This window comes from Alosa pseudoharengus, unplaced genomic scaffold, assembly GCF_046254945.1.
Source record: "Alosa pseudoharengus isolate Yale_2024_CS ecotype anadromous, Long Island Sound unplaced genomic scaffold, YU_APseudo_1.1 YU_APseudo_1.1_scf_6, whole genome shotgun sequence".
Taxonomy (NCBI): Eukaryota; Metazoa; Chordata; class Actinopteri; order Clupeiformes; family Clupeidae; genus Alosa; species Alosa pseudoharengus.
This window is the reverse complement of record NW_027468848.1, coordinates 41,860,204-41,876,857: the sequence shown is the minus strand read 5'-3', so window position 1 is coordinate 41,876,857 and position 16,654 is coordinate 41,860,204. Positions and strand designations below refer to the sequence as shown.

The window sequence follows — 16,654 nt, the reverse complement described above, 5'->3', positions numbered from 1 at the left end:
CGTAAACGCCCAGAAATCTCCCTATTTTTCAGGCAGTTAACGACAATTTACAGCCTGCGAAAGTCGCGTTTGTCTGTGCCACATATTGTCGGAAACGAATTATGACGTATGTGAAGGGTTTGCGGAGTGCTAATGGCTCTAATTAGCATATGAATAGCAGAAAAATCACGCCTGGCTTGAGGATAGTAAACACTAATTATCATATGTCTGTACAGAAATAAATGTATAATTTTCCTACATAAAAATAAAAAATATATATGCTATATGGCCTGATGAAAGTAGACAGCTAAGAGACATACTGACCAGGCTACCGAAGTTGTGTGGAAGATCTGCTCCATGAAAATCGGATAGACAATCAATCTGAACACTTGCATGTGCACCAACCAGAGGAATATTCCACATTGCCAGCCTTCGTTGGGCCTAGCAAAAAAGCTACTTAAGAGTGTGTCCATGAGAGGACCAGGCGGGGGTGACACATGCTACGTCACCGATTTTGATGAAACTTGGACAGTTTGAAGGGTCCACCTAAAAACTCAAAAAGCCAAAATAGTACAAAATGTGAAACATCCCATGGGGAGTTAGGACCGCCTCCTTGTTTTAGGGCAAAAAACCTCAAAAAAAGGCCCAAAATTGCATAAAATGTTGACATCCCTCCTGCTGTCAGATTTAAACACAGCAAAGTAACAATCTATGCCATCAAAGGTCCATCCAAGGTTAGTTTAAAACTGGAGGTACAAGGCGTAAGGTGTGACGGGTGTCAGTCCAGGACTGCACATGTCCACTATGTCACATGCTTTTTGGCGAATACCCAAAAAATAGCAATATTCAGACCTGAATATCTCCAATGAGCAACCTCCTTTTTTCAAAATTCTTTCTGCACATGAAAGGGCCATCTGTGGACTTCATAAATCAAAAGAAAAATGCTCGGCCTTTTTATTATTTTTTTCGTGACAACCGCCTAAATAGTGTGATCCAGCCAGTGATTTCAAATACATATCTACTTCAATGATTGGTTGAAAATAATGCTTAGGTCATTTATGGTGGATAAATGGAGATATATTATCATCAATCATATCTGCTGATCAAATCCAAGCTACATTTAATGTCCTGAGTGTAATATATTCCTTAAGGTAGCTCAAAATGACATCATCGGCTGACATACACCAGTATACCCGTAGGTCTAATTTTTGCAAATGTGATATCTCCAACATATCTCAGGGCTAGAAACAGTCACTTGGACTCAAATAATAACTTGTAAGATTTTGATAGTCAAAGGTCAAAGGTCAAGGTCACTGTGACCTTATGTACATCCCATTGTGGTGAATAAACCTCTAAAAATCCCTGACATAATTGCAAATGTGATACAAACATTCACACTGGCCCTTTCTGAAACCAATCCCTACCCACTCCCCTAAGTTACGGTGTGCACTCAGGTGGGAATCACCCTTACAGCTAAATCGAGTTCTCCATGTAAATGGGAAAATGTTGGAGTTCTTTTATCACTTTTGGGTGCTATAGGCTAGTTGGAACTGCTCACCTCAATGAACTATGATAAGCTATGCTAACAGTGGGTGCTTCAGACTGAGGTACTGCACACACACAGATGAGAAGGGTATGTATCATCTTATCTAACTCTGGCAGAGACAATAAGATCATTTCCCAAAATGTTGCCGTGTTCCTTTAACACTTGGTTAGGAGTGCAAGTGGCTAGGGAGAGAGTGTAGCTAGTTTCGGAAAGGGCCTTTCACTCACAGATAACAAATTAATTTGAATTTGATGGTCAAAGGTCATAGGTCAGGGTCCTTGTGACCTCACATTCTTGTGAGGAATGCCTATAGGAAGTTTTTTTTTTTTTTCAAATTCGGCACACACAGTCACTTACACTCAAAGATGAACTGATTAGATGTGAGTGGTCAATGTTACTGTGACCTCTCAAAAAAAACAACATGGGCCTACTGTATTTTTACACCTTGAACACAATATCCTGGAAACACCTTGAGGGAGTTATTTCAAATTTAGCACAACTTAGGCCCTGTACACACATAACCAGATATTTTATGTTTGGGTCTTTCGTCCACACATAAACAGTGTTTTAGCCCACACAGATATTTTTTAAAACCTTCTAAAGAGAATGCTGGTTTACTTGGATCTGTGGACATCCAAAATGGAGATTTTTACAAACAAGTATATACTCTTTTGATCCCGTGAGGGAAATTTGGTCTCTGCATTTATCCCAATCCGTGAATTAGTGAAACACACACACAGCACACAGTGAACACACATAACAGTGAGGTGAAGCACACACTAATCCCGACGCAGTGAGCTGCCTGCTACAGCGGCGCTCGGGGGGCAGTGAGGGGTTAGGTGTCTTGCTCAAGTGCACTTCGGCCATTCCTACTGGTCGGGGTTCGAACCGGCAACCCTTCGGTTACAAGGCCGAAGCACTAACCAGTAGGCCACGGCTGCCCCCGTGTACAAGGACGTGATGGTTACTTTGGGTATTGGGTGGGCTTTACTTGTTTCGTAGCCTACTGTACCTCAATGTCCATCCATCGTAAAAACATGTCTGTAGACCCTGCTTATTAGCACAAGTTGTTTTAAAGCAGATACTCTGATATGGTATAACCAGCTAGCTTCATGTTAGGGTCCCACAAGGAAATCTGTCTGAAACATTGAAAACATGATAATGTACATTACTTGTAAATCTGTTTCCATTGCATGTCACATGACCAGGGGATAAAGTGGGATTTGGCAGGTGGGGGAACCCTAAAATCCAGTGTCGGTGCAACGGGGAAGAATGACTCACTGTTGGACAACATATTGAGTATTGTGGTGTAGCAATACTTTTTGGACAAGAATTGATAGCTTCTTGGTCACCTCTGTACACACGAAAATTAACTCCCCAATTATTTTAACAATATAATCGTGCTGTATCATTGGTATGAAAGAATATATTTATTATTAAATTATCAAAGGTGGCGGAACTGCGTTCCTCCCACTTTAATTCCTGCATATGATCGCTGTCTGCTGTGTTGGGCTAATGGGACAGTGCTAATTGAGTAATGCCAAGCTAGATTAACATTTTCCAATGTTAAAACCATTTATCACATGAAAAATAACAATGTTATTATCATGTGATAATAACAATACTCTGTGTTTCCAGGATATCATGTGAATAGTGAAATAGTTTTTTTTGTGAGGTCAGAGTAATATTGACCACCCAAATATAATCAGCCAAACTTCTGTTAGACTTTTTTTGAGGACGGTCACTGAAAGGAGCTGTAACAAATATCGGAGGCTGCTGAAAAGGCAAGCCAATGGCTATGGCACTCACATGCTATTTGGGGTCATGTTGTAACCTGAATTGACTCTGAGACGCTGCTGCTGTGTTTCTGGAGTGGTAGTTGTTGGTGCCTACATCAAGGGCTTGCATGTCGGCTGTGTATGTTGTTGATCAGATCATAAGTGTCCACAGTAATGAAGAGGAATGACTGGAGAATTTATGATATTGCTTGGTATGTTGGTATGTTGCTGATCGGATCATAAATGGCCATAGCAACAAACAGGAATGACTGAAGAATTTGTGACAATGGTTGGTAGTTGGTATCTAAATATTTGTTGGTATTTGTTGGTGTCTGCATCAAAGGCTTGCGGTTTGACTGGGTATGTTAATGATCAGATAATAAACCACCAAAGCAATGAATTATTGCTTCAGAGGATTGACTGAAGAATGTGTAGGTATTTGTGGGTCTTACTTCAAGGGCTTACAGTTGGTCTGGTTATGTTGCTGATTGGATCAGAAACTGTGGGAGCAAAGAAGAGGAATGACCAAAGACTTTGGTGATACTTCTTGGTGCCCTCATTAAGGGTTGGTGTTTTGTTTGTTGTATAGTTGCTGATGGGATCATAAATGGCCACAGCAAAAAAGATGATTAACTGAAGAATTTGTTGGTATTTGTGGGGGCCCACATCAAGGGACTGCAGTTTGCTTGGCTGTGTTGCTGATCGGATCATAAACGGCCACAGCAAAGAAGACAAATTACCAAAAAATGTGTCGGTATTGGTTGGTAGACAACCTATCATGAGTGTGGAGGGAGCTGGGTCTGAGATGCCAGATACCACGATGAATGACGAAGACAAAAGTGCAAGTGAATATTTGTACCAAATTTGAAAAAACATCCCTACAGGCATTTATGATATATAATTTCCTCAAGAATGCAAGGTCCTTGACCTCGACCTTTGACCACCAGATTCAAATATTTGTTATCTGTGAGTCAAAGTGAATATTTGTATCACATATGAAATTATGTCAGGGATTTTTTGAGATTTATCCACCACAAAGGGATATACAGTGACCTTGACCTTTGACCTTTGGCTACCAAAATGTTACAAGTTATTATTTGAATCCAAATGACTGTTTCTAGCCCTGAGATATGTTGGAGATATCACATTTGCAAATATTGGACCTACGGGTATACTGCTGTATGTCACCCAATGATGTCATTTTGAGCTACCTTAAAGAATATATTGCACTAAGGATATTAAATCTAGCTTGGATTTGATCAGTAGACATGATTGATGATAATATATCTCCATTTGTCCACCATAAATGACCTAAACATTATGTTTCAACCAATCATTGAAATAGATATGTATTTGAAATCACTGGCTGGATCACACTATTTAGGCAGTTACAGCGACAAAAATAATAAAAAGGCCGAGCATTTTTCTTTTGATTTATGAAGTCCACAGGTGGCCCTTCCATGTGCAGAAAGAATTTTGAAAAAAGGAGGTTGCTCATCGGAGATATTCAGGTCTGAATATTGCTATTTTTGGGGTATTCGCCAAAATGCATATGACATAGTGGATATGTGCAGTCCTGGACTGACACCAGTCACACCTTACGCCTTGTAACTCCAGTTTTAAACTAACCTTGGATGGACCAGCACACAGTGAACACACATAACAGTGAGGTGAAGCACACACTAATCCCGACGCAGTGAGCTGCCTGCTACAGCGGCGCTCGGGGGGCAGTGAGGGGTTAGGTGTCTTGCTCAAGTGCACTTCGGCCATTCCTACTGGTCGGGGTTCGAACCGGCAACCCTTCGGTTACAAGGCCGAAGCACTAACCAGTAGGCCACGGCTGCCCCCGTGTACAAGGACGTGATGGTTACTTTGGGTATTGGGTGGGCTTTACTTGTTTCGTAGCCTACTGTACCTCAATGTCCATCCATCGTAAAAACATGTCTGTAGACCCTGCTTATTAGCACAAGTTGTTTTAAAGCAGATACTCTGATATGGTATAACCAGCTAGCTTCATGTTAGGGTCCCACAAGGAAATCTGTCTGAAACATTGAAAACATGATAATGTACATTACTTGTAAATCTGTTTCCATTGCATGTCACATGACCAGGGGATAAAGTGGGATTTGGCAGGTGGGGGAACCCTAAAATCCAGTGTCGGTGCAACGGGGAAGAATGACTCACTGTTGGACAACATATTGAGTATTGTGGTGTAGCAATACTTTTTGGACAAGAATTGATAGCTTCTTGGTCACCTCTGTACACACGAAAATTAACTCCCCAATTATTTTAACAATATAATCGTGCTGTATCATTGGTATGAAAGAATATATTTAATAAAAAGGCCGAGCATTTTTCTTTTGATTTATGAAGTCCACAGGTGGCCCTTCCATGTGCAGAAAGAATTTTGAAAAAAGGAGGTTGCTCATCGGAGATATTCAGGTCTGAATATTGCTATTTTTGGGGTATTCGCCAAAATGCATATGACATAGTGGATATGTGCAGTCCTGGACTGACACCAGTCACACCTTACGCCTTGTAACTCCAGTTTTAAACTAACCTTGGATGGACCTTTGATGGCATGGATTGTTACTTTGCTGTATTTAAATCTGACAGCAGGAGGGATGTCAACATTTTATGCAATTTTGGGCCTTTTTTTGAAGTTTTTTGGCCTAAAACAAGGACGGGGGCCTAACTCCCCCTGGGTTGTTTGAGTTTTTAGGTGGACCCTTCAAACTGTCCAAGTTTCATCAAAATCGGTGACGTAGCATGTGTCACCCCCGCCTGGTCCTCTCATGGACACACTCTTAAGACTATTATCGCGGTCACTCATCTAAAATCTTTAGCAGTACGCTACGAATCCCACGTTATTAGGCTACCAGCCATGGCGACTATGAGGGCGACCACTCCGCTGCTGTCTGGGGCTTTTGCTAAATGCATGAAATACAAGCCTTACAATGAAAGACGGATAGGCTACCTTCTGATCCTATAACTAACGAAAGAAAGGGTTTAGTTTAACACAGAGGAGAAGGACGCATTTGGCGCTTCAGTGCTGTAGCCTCGCAAAAATATTAGAGCGCTAGAATGTCCTAGTCATAACAATAATAATTAATTTGAACTATTTTCTGCTAAAACATTAAGCTACATTTTTTACGTTCAATGTAGGCTATAGGCCTACTCCGAGACATGTACAAAAAGACACATTACACATTCACGCCACAATCAGGAATTATTTGAATAAGACGATAGACTATTAAGTATTTTATTTTACAAGACAGTAGACTAATAAGTGATAACTGTTTGGCTGACAGCCTTTCAGTGTTAATTTTGAGAGCAAATTCTGATTTAGTCTTAGTCTTTTGAATAACACGCCATTTAGTTTTAGTCATAGTTTAGTCATCTGAAATCTTTAGTCTTAGTCTAGTTTTAGTAGACTAAATATCATAAGAGTTTTAGTCTTAGTCTAGTCTTAAGTCTTTTCGTCTTATGGCCACCTTACACCAAACAACTTTGACAAGATTTGGGAAAGATTCTTGCAAGATTGTAGTCTTTTAACTAATGCCCCCCATTCAAGCTTTCCTCAAAAGACTCCAATCTTTCAAGAATCTTTCCCAAATCTTGTCAAAGTTGTTTGGTGTAAGGAGGCCATAAGTCTAGTTTTAGTAGACCAAATATTAGCAGATTTTAGTCGACTAAATCTACAGTGGACTTAGTTGACTAAATGTTTCTCCAGAATTTCCAGTCATTGGAAGTATGTTCCATGTACATCAGTCTGTTATGGCATTAAGGTTTGAATATGCAATACAGACACAGATTTAACAGTTTTAATACAAAAGATGTATTTTATTTTATTCTTAATGTCAAAAACACTGACCGTACATACTCTGTGATTAATTAATCCAAATGAATCACATGCATCCATTTTTTCTATGAACATCTTAAAAACAAGTTTGGCAGATGAGTGAATCAATGAAGAGCCAAACCAACATTATAGACTAAAGTTCAACATCTCTCTCTTTTATTATAACTTTCTCTTTGGCTCAGGCATCAGCATAGTGCCTGGTGTCAGATTTTTAGCATGATAAATGCAAATGACTGAAGTTACCACTCACTATCTATGACATGTGCAGCGTAGGCTACCCTAACACCAAAGTAATGTTTGGAATACCCCATTTTTTGGCCATTCAAACATGTTTTGGATTTTAATTCACATAATAAGGTTGTTGCCTTTTGTATCCAGTAGGTGGCAGTCCAGGATAAGAAATAGAGAAGTTCAAAACAGTACAGTAGGAAAATGAGAGAAAGAGCCTACAAGTGCAAACGGAGATATAGTTTGTGAAGTTATTGGAATGGAAATAAATGTAACCACCTTCAACATACTTTTGAAGACATTTTGTTTCAAGCTGCAACACACATAGTCAATTTGGGAGTTTGTTTGTAGGTAGGCTCAGCAAAACGTTATCTAAGTTACCTTTGACAAGGCTGGCAGCTAGCATTATTATCATCAAGAGGTGTGCTAACTCGTAAGACTAACGTTACCTCCAGATTGTTTTGCATTGAGGTGCTACTTCAGACGTGAGAACTGCTACGGTAGGCAACAGAAATTCCTTACTGCAGATTCAGAAAAAGTAGATTGATGCTCCTGTCAACAGTACTGGTCTGGGTGTTCTTTTTAAAACGTAGGCTAAACGTTTTATTCAAAGCAGTGCTTTCTGGTCTGCTTCAGTCACGATAGCCAGACTGCACTGGGTCAAATGTCACTATGAAATGTGATTAATGAGCGAAGACAGCTGAAATCAGTCACAGCTGTGTAACTAAGTCTGTGCATATAATGTAAACAACCTAACTTGTGAACATGTCCTCGAAACTGTGCGAAGTCCTGCAAACTTGTCTTTGTTCTCCTCCTATGCAACTGCTGCTGCGTTTGTTTAGCTGTTACGCCTGCATTTGCCACAGCTTTTTAAATGGCTCTGCTGCTTCTGCATAGATCAACCTACCCTCATCATATCTGACTTTTTATTTAGTTTTCGTCCATGAAAAAGCTTCATTGACGAAATTTTTTCGTCATAGTCCAGGGGTGGGCAAACTGCGGCCCGCGGTCCGGCCCGCCGAGCATTTCATTTAGTTATCAGGCTGCTCGCTATTTTTTTCCTGCGATAGAGACGACGTTGGTTAGCTTTACTGCAAACTGCTTTTCACTCTCCTTAGATAACGTTTACAATGTCAATGTCAAAACATCATGTTAAATAGAGATAACATCATGTTAAACTAAGTTAACTCTTAGTTATCTCCTTTGCAGCAGATCTAACGTGAACATTATGCAATCCATTTAATTGGGAACGCGTCTGCACTCACGAGAGGGAGAGAGAGCCGCAGGTTCCAGCTGGCTTGTGATTGTTGATAATTTATATCTCCTTCTTATAAGAAAGTTTTAAAAGGAAATCATGAAGGCAACAGTAGCTCCCACTACTGACCATTTAAAAACTGTGAGAGGGCCCAGCCGTAGGTACAGCACTAGCCATAGCGGAGCAGGCAGAATATAATTGAGAAATAAACGTGAATTAAAGCGACTGTCTTAAAGCAACAGTGCACAATTTATACATTTGTTAAACAGCATAAAATTAGCAGTATTGCAGTATTTTTAAGCAATTCATATTTTAAAGCAAATACTTTTCATACTAAATTATAGGCTATAAAAAAGTAATTTTTTTATGCGTGTGTCGTGTGTGTGTGGGGGGGGGGGGGTTGTTGTGCGGCCCGCCGGCCAATTTTCAAAACCCAATGTGGCCCTCGAGCCAAAAAGTTTGCCCACCCCTGTCATAGTCTTAGTCAACGAAATTAACACTGCAGCCTTTAAAGTTGGCTCAATTTCATTTCCAGGGAAAGGTTTTTTATGTTTAAGCCTATGTTACAGCAGGAATTAGTGCCTGGCATGTGGGGGCGTGGCATGTCTGTCAACCAGTACGATGGACGATATCGGCACAACCCTACTGAGGAGTTTGTTTAAGTTATAGCTCCCACAGCAAAACCAAACTTAACTCTCTTAACACAAAAACCACAACATGTCAGATGACAAATGTGTGTAGGAAAAAAACGTATGACTGCATTTCAGACCTCTATATTATCGACAGTTTGGCTGGCGTGATTATCCAAAATCCACGTTTTGGACACATTGTATACAAAGGGGTGTGTTGTCTGGAGAGGTGTATTGTTTTTTCACATAATGTAATAAATGCCAAACAAATCAAACTCCACTTCATTAAGGTGGATGCCAACAAAACGAAATGCCAGTTGCACTTAAAACATTTTGCACTAATCTGTTAGGCTACATTAGTAGACCTAGGAGTCTAGGATTTGTTTCTGTATATGATAATGTTTTTGTACCAGTGGGATATAATTCTGAACGTTAAAATATGTCCTGTATTATTGTGGGATAAAAACTTTGAAAATCAATAAATAAATTGTTCAAAAAAAAAGAAAAATAGGGATATGGTTCAAGTGAGAGATGCTCCACTGTGCATCATCTCTACGCTGCAACTGCTGGTGTGACAGGGCATAGCAATCAGAGGCCACATAAAGTTTGAGCTTGAGCTCACTGGATAACGAGGCTCTCACAGGTTGGCTTAAACAAGAAAAGAAATACAACTACTTGTCGCATGAAATTCAGAATGAGATCATTAAGATGCTGGCTTTTGATCAGTTCGTGTCACAGATATGGAGTGCAGAAAGGTCATTTTTCATCACAAAATAAAAAATGACATTTATTTCTGTAAGGCACACACCATAATATTATATGTCTGTAAATTGCTCAGCGGCCCCCAAAGTCCACCTCCACCATGATTGTTATATTCCCAGATTCAGGACAGTCTGGCCTACACATACATGGAAGTCATGTCCAGCTGGCAGCTTGCTATGGTGAGATACATTTCAGATCTGGGTAGCCTAGACTGCTGAAAAAAATATAGCTTGTGTAAATGGCATTTACAATGACCAGGATAAATGCTTATAACTAAAGGTAGTGAGAATGAGTAGGGCTCATAGGGCTAAATAACAAATGGCATTTATTTCTGTAAGGCGCACACCACATATTTTTCACGTTTGCTCAATCCCTCCACCATGGCAATGATATTGCCAGATGAAAGGCACATCGAGCTGCCAGCTTGCAGTGGTGATACATGTCAAAATAAAAGGATTTTTATAATACGCTTTTTGTATTTTTATTATTTAAAGGTGACGGAGAATCAAAAAACTTTTTACCTAGTCTTTGTTGAATAACGGTAGTATACCCGCATTCAAGAACATACAAAAAGAGCTAGACATTCTAAACATCTCCGTTTCATAGAAATTCCTCTTTTAGAAATGTTCGCCAGAAATTGGGCCAATCTGAACAACGGATACATATTACGTAAAATGTCTTCCACTGCCCCCCCCACCCCAACTCTCATTCTATTTCCTCCTTTGCACACACCCGCCCCACCACCCCCATATACGGCAAGCAGATTGCAGCAGTGTTCACGAAGATCCGAGGTGTGCAAACTTTTCATTACTGAAAGAAATGGTCGAGATGCTGTTTTTAATGCATTTTTAATCGGATTCCCACTACATTAAGATAGGCCATACTGAAACTTTGGTAAGTACAGATGTATTTGTACATCTGTATGGAATTGTAGTGTTAGCACTGGTTGTATTTCCCGGCAGCATACTACATTTTCTCTCTTTATGGGCATGCGAACACAGTTTCCACATTAGTATCTGGTGAGTGAGGAGTGGACAGTGGTCAATTGTAGTAAAAAATATTTGTAAGAACATACTGTATACAAATGTGACTAACTTCATCAGTCTGTCTGCCTCATATTTGCATTAACTGATGATAGTGCCTGGGGAAGACACGCCTCGACCATTTGCAAATCAAGTCTTTTGTCATGTACAACGGCCCAGCTTTTGTCTTATGCCAGACTTCACCATAGGTGGTCGGCGCCAATTAAGCACGCATATGTCCGGGGCGTGTTTGAACTTTTCCACTGAAGCAAACAAAGAGCCTACTAACAGAATATAAGGCTGTGACATACAACATTCGGGAGGTGACTTGGACAGAGGCAACTTTGTTCATGTGCTCCTCCGAGCCGGCTTGTAATAAACCTGGGAGCGTCTCCCTTTCTTAACACATCTCAGTTCGGTTTTGCTTCCACGTTATTTTTTAATTCTCACCACACAATCTAATTTCAACACCTAACCTACACTAAGAAGGTTGGTCTAAAGTGATTGCATTGGCGGTCTTACAGTAGCAATATATAGTAAGCTTTTATTGGGTAAGAAGGTTCAATGATGGTCAAGTGTATGTAGGCCGCAGGCAACAACAGCCGTGGGAATATCTATGACCAATCCCACGATCACGAGTGCTATATTGCTTTTATACAACAATTCTACCACAAACTAAATAATCTGAAAACACCCCATTATTGTTTAAAAATATTAATTTCAACATTGTTCATACGCATCAAAAAAGTTCCCTTTTCAATAGACAGTGTCTTGGTTGCTAGGTAACCAACATTCCAGATCCCTCGTTACGGGTCTTTGTGGTTTTTTGTGTCTTTGTTGAAAGAAATGTTGAAAGTCAGGCTGAAATCACATTCATGTCTAGCTTTGCTGCATGCATGTTACAAGGACGCTGGGCCATGTCATGTAAGGGACATGGTACTGCAAAAAAAACGGAAACATAGCCTACATTGCAGAACCACTCAACTTTATGAATTTATGGTGAATAAATGTTACACTACAGTGGACAGCCCCATGCTTTTCTGACGTGACGATGCTAGCACATTAGCAGCGGTTAGCTAACTATGCTAATGTAGTTATCTATAAGTCTCCTCCAAGTGACAATCATATTATACACAATGCTGGCAATGCTGAGAACAATTAGCATCCTCGTTTATCTTACTTAGAGTTGACTGTGTGGCTTAATCCACAGATGTGGTGAAGCACTGTTTCGTTATGGTTTGCTAAGGAGTAACCCATTGCTTAAAATAGTGGAGAGCTGGGATGAGAACATGGTGTTGAATCTTCGCATTGTATCGCAGAGTAATTTATTATTAGCTGTGCAAAGTCTGAGTTGAAATGTCCAGGGATATTCCAACTCATGGAACGTCTCTCGGCCAATCAGAAACAAATAAATAGTTCCATATATATATATATATTAGGGGTGTAAAGATTAACCGATACGTATCGGTATCCGTTTTTAACGTGTAAGATACGGCTACATCGATATGTGAAGCCCCGTATCGGAATAAAACTGAAATGAACCGGTCGTTATATCGATTTACTTGTTACAAATCGGTTCATAACCTTTTCTGCTCGCTCAGACTCTGATTTACGTTAGAAGCAGCGCGTTCATCCCACTTCCTGTTTTGAAACTACACGTGGCATGGATTTGTGGGTAATGAAGTTCGTTTTGGGCTACACTCATTGCCCAAAGTAGACAAAGGACTTCATTACCCATACATCTACTGCAACTTAAGCACGTGACAACTCGCACTCTGTCGGTGTTTGACAGATTTTACTCTTTTGTTTGTCAAAATCCAGCGCGAAATTAAACACTTACTATAGCATTCCTAAACGGCAACGATAGTCTGTAGAGTAGCCTTACGTTTGATGAAGGGATTTCCTTAATGTTAAAGAATAATTTGGCCCTTGCTGCTAAAACGATGTACAAATTATTATTATTTTGTTCATATTCACTCAGATTTGGAACAAAATAGGCCCAGTTCATTGATATGTAGGCCTATGTTGTTCTAGCTATGAGAAAAGGCCAAGATTGTCTTAAGCACCGTTTTATTTTATTTCGGTATTGTCTTACCTCAACAATAGGCTACAGCTCCTTGAAAACAATCAGATATAACTCTATAAAATCTATAAAGTCTATAAAAATGTATTTTTATGTTGTATTTGGCTGTTTTGTTTGGCTGAAATGTAGACTATTCTTTTTTTAATTTCAATACAATATATGATACAAACCTCAGTTAAGATAATCACATTCACACATTTGTTTTTGCCTAATTGACATGACCATGATAATTTATAATATAAAAAATCTTTCAGAATGCTTTCCATTCTTCAACTGCATCGAATCGCATCGCATCGAATCGTACTGAATCGTTTTTTATGAACATGTATCTTTTCTTGTATCGAATCGTGCCCATGTATCTAGATGTGAATCGTATCGTCTTTTACATGAGAGATTCACACCCCTAATATATATATATATATACATACATATACATACATATACACTAGGGCTGTCAAAATAACTGATTAATTTTGATTAATTAATTTGAGAAAAAATAACTGATTAAAAAAATTAGTGCAGATTAATCGATTCCGTATGACCTTTGACCCCGAGCCGTTCTAGTCAGTAAAAATTAGACTGTAAAATGAAGGAGAGAAGAAAATGTGCTGCCTGGATCATTGATTGGAACATTTACTCTTTAAAAAACGGCCTGATGGTGTTCATAAAAAATAAAGTGTTGAAAATAAAGTCCTCTGCAATGTCTGCAGCAAGGAATTTGCATATTACCGGAGTTCATCAACTCTATAGTCGCACATCAATGCAAAGAAATAAGTGTTGACATTGAGGGGAGTGTTAATTTATTTTCATTGTGTCCCCTAGGTTATATCTGTGGCCTGAAATGCCTTGCATGTGAAAAAAAAAACTTCTTCCCGAAGTACTTTTGAATTTATTTCCTCAGCATATTAGGTCATATCATAGATTATTATTAACAGTGAAAATAATAATAAAAGAGTTTTTGAACTTTAATGTCACTAATTCTGATTATTCAATGATTAATTTGAATTTAAATATGTAAAATTCTTTCACAGCAAAAAATATATATGCGATTAATTTAGATTAATTAATCACAGAGTATGTAATTAATTAGATTAATTGTTTTAATCGATTGACAGCCCTAATATATACACACACACAGTTATATATATAGGAAAAATAGGAAGAAGAAATCACGAGCCCGACTAGCATTCTATAAAGACCCATATAAGTTTGTTAAGTCTTTATTCGTAATGCAGAAGAGTGGTAGTCTTTTGGAACCTAAGCAGAAGCTTGAGGAGTATTTAGAGGGAGTGCACAAAGATAGGGAGAGGTTCAGGGAGATGGTACTTCCTGCTGATATCCCACCTATTGGTGAATTAAGTAGCCAATGCGACGATAGTCCACCAAGGTGGAAAGAGGTGCAAGAAGTAATAAAACGTGCAAGGGCCTCTTCAGCCCCGGGACCTAATGGAGTGCCCTACCGGTTGTAGAAGATTGCACCAGATGTTTTAAGATTTTTATGGCAATTAATGAAAAAGGTTTGGAAAAAGCAGAGTATTCCCAAGGCTTGGCGGAGGGCTGGGGGAATATTTATTCCCAAAGAAAAGGACGCAGTGGAGATTAATCAATTTAGGCCAATTAGTCTACTGAATGTTGAAGGGAAGGTTTTCTTCAGTGTGGTGGCACGGAGACTGACAAATTACCTTGAAAGGAATAAACTAATTGATACCACGGTGCAAAAAGCTGGAATTCCTGGCTTCTCCGGGTGCTTAGAGCATACCAGCATGATTTGGCACCAAATTCAATTAGCAAAGTGTGAGAAGAGAGACCTGCACGTTGTGTTCTTGGATTTGGCTAATGCTTTTGGGTCTGTGCCGCATAGTCTGTTGTGGGAGGCCTTTGATTATTTCAGAATCCCAGGTAGCATTAAAAGCCTAGTAAAAGCATACTTTCTGGATATTCAATTATGTTTTACTACAGCTGATTACACCACAGGTTGGCAACAACTTGAGATAGGAATCATGGCCGGATGTACCATCTCCCCACTTGCTTTTACAATGGCAATGGAGGTCATCATTAGGGCCTCAAAATGGGTAGTGGGTGGGGAGAAGTTGCAGGGAGGGCCACGCCTCCCCCCGATTCGGGCTTTCATGGACGACATGACAACCTTGACGACAACCGTTCCATGCACCAACAGGTTGCTGGGTAAGTTAAATAGTAATCTGCAATGGGCCAGAATGAAGGTGAAACCAAGTAAGTCTAGGAGTCTCTCAATTATTAAAGGGAAGGTAACAGATAAGAAGTTTGCTATAAATAAGGAGGTGATTCCCACAGTTCTGGAGAAACCAGTGAAGAGTCTGGGAAGGTGGTATGATGCAAGCCTTAGTGATAAATCACAGGTTGAAGACTTGAGACAGGTCACTAGGCAAGGTATTGCAAAAATTGACAAGTCGGGGCTGCCAGGTAAGCTCAAGCTGTGGTGTTTGCAGTTTCATTTGTTGCCTCGGCTAATGTGGCCATTGACAGTTTATGAAGTTCCTCTGTCAAAGGTAGAGAGGTTGGAAAAAATGATCAACTCCTTTGTCAGAAAATAGTGAGTACTAAGCTACGTCCCGACGTAATTCTATGGTCGGATTCAGAGAAGATAGTTTACTTCATTGAACTCACTGTTCCTTGGGAAGACAGAGTGGAAGTGGCCAATGAGCTGAAGAGAGCAAAATATACTGAAATAGCAGAGGAGGCAGCTAAGCGAGGTTGGAGTGCACGATTAAGGCCTATTGAAATCGGTGCACGTGGGCCAGCTTTAAGCATTGCTAGGTCATGTAGAGGGGCAGACTCTGCCACTGGTGCCACAAACCAAAAACATGCATAGACCGTGCAGACAAACACACAGATGCCCCGCAAGGCATCAAGGTCACCTTTGCTGAGCTTGAATTGGTGGCGAAATCCAAAAGATTTTCAGGCAATAAATTCCTTTAGCTATCCAGCGACCACGATGGTACGTACCTGGTGCAGAGAAATCTGATGTAATGATTTCCCCCCAACAACCAAATTGTTAGTCTAGCAAACTCTCTGTAGTCTTCTCGTGGACTTGAGCATTCTCCAGATGCTTTTGCAAACTTTGCACAACAACATGACGTCTGTTGTCTAGCCCGATCTTCTCAGAATCACCAAGACAACCTGGACCAGAATCATCATTACCCAAAGGCTCAAATTTTGATTTGTCAATTACTTGCCACTGAATAATATTAATAATCTTTTCAACCAGGAACAACAGGCGCAAAACAACAGAATTGGCAAAAACGGCCAAAACTTTAATTTAGTGAACATTGGGAATTTTGAAGCCTCTGGGGGACCACTTCTACTTGTTGGATTTTCCTGAAATTTAAACTGCATTTCTTTTTCACCTAACCTCCTAGAATGAGAGGGTGTGCGTTGTGAAATTTTAGAAAAAAAAATGTGTCCACCCTAATATATATACACACACACACACACACACACACACACACACACACACACATATATATATAT

The 16,654-nt window shown here is 39.8% G+C and overlaps 1 protein-coding gene across 2 annotated transcripts in view; it reads right to left on the bottom strand.

Moving 5' to 3' along the window:
- The window catches only part of gins4 (GINS complex subunit 4 (Sld5 homolog)), a 60,246-nt gene that overhangs the window by 14,763 nt on the left and 28,829 nt on the right, over positions 1-16,654 (bottom strand). The window lies entirely within an intron of this gene.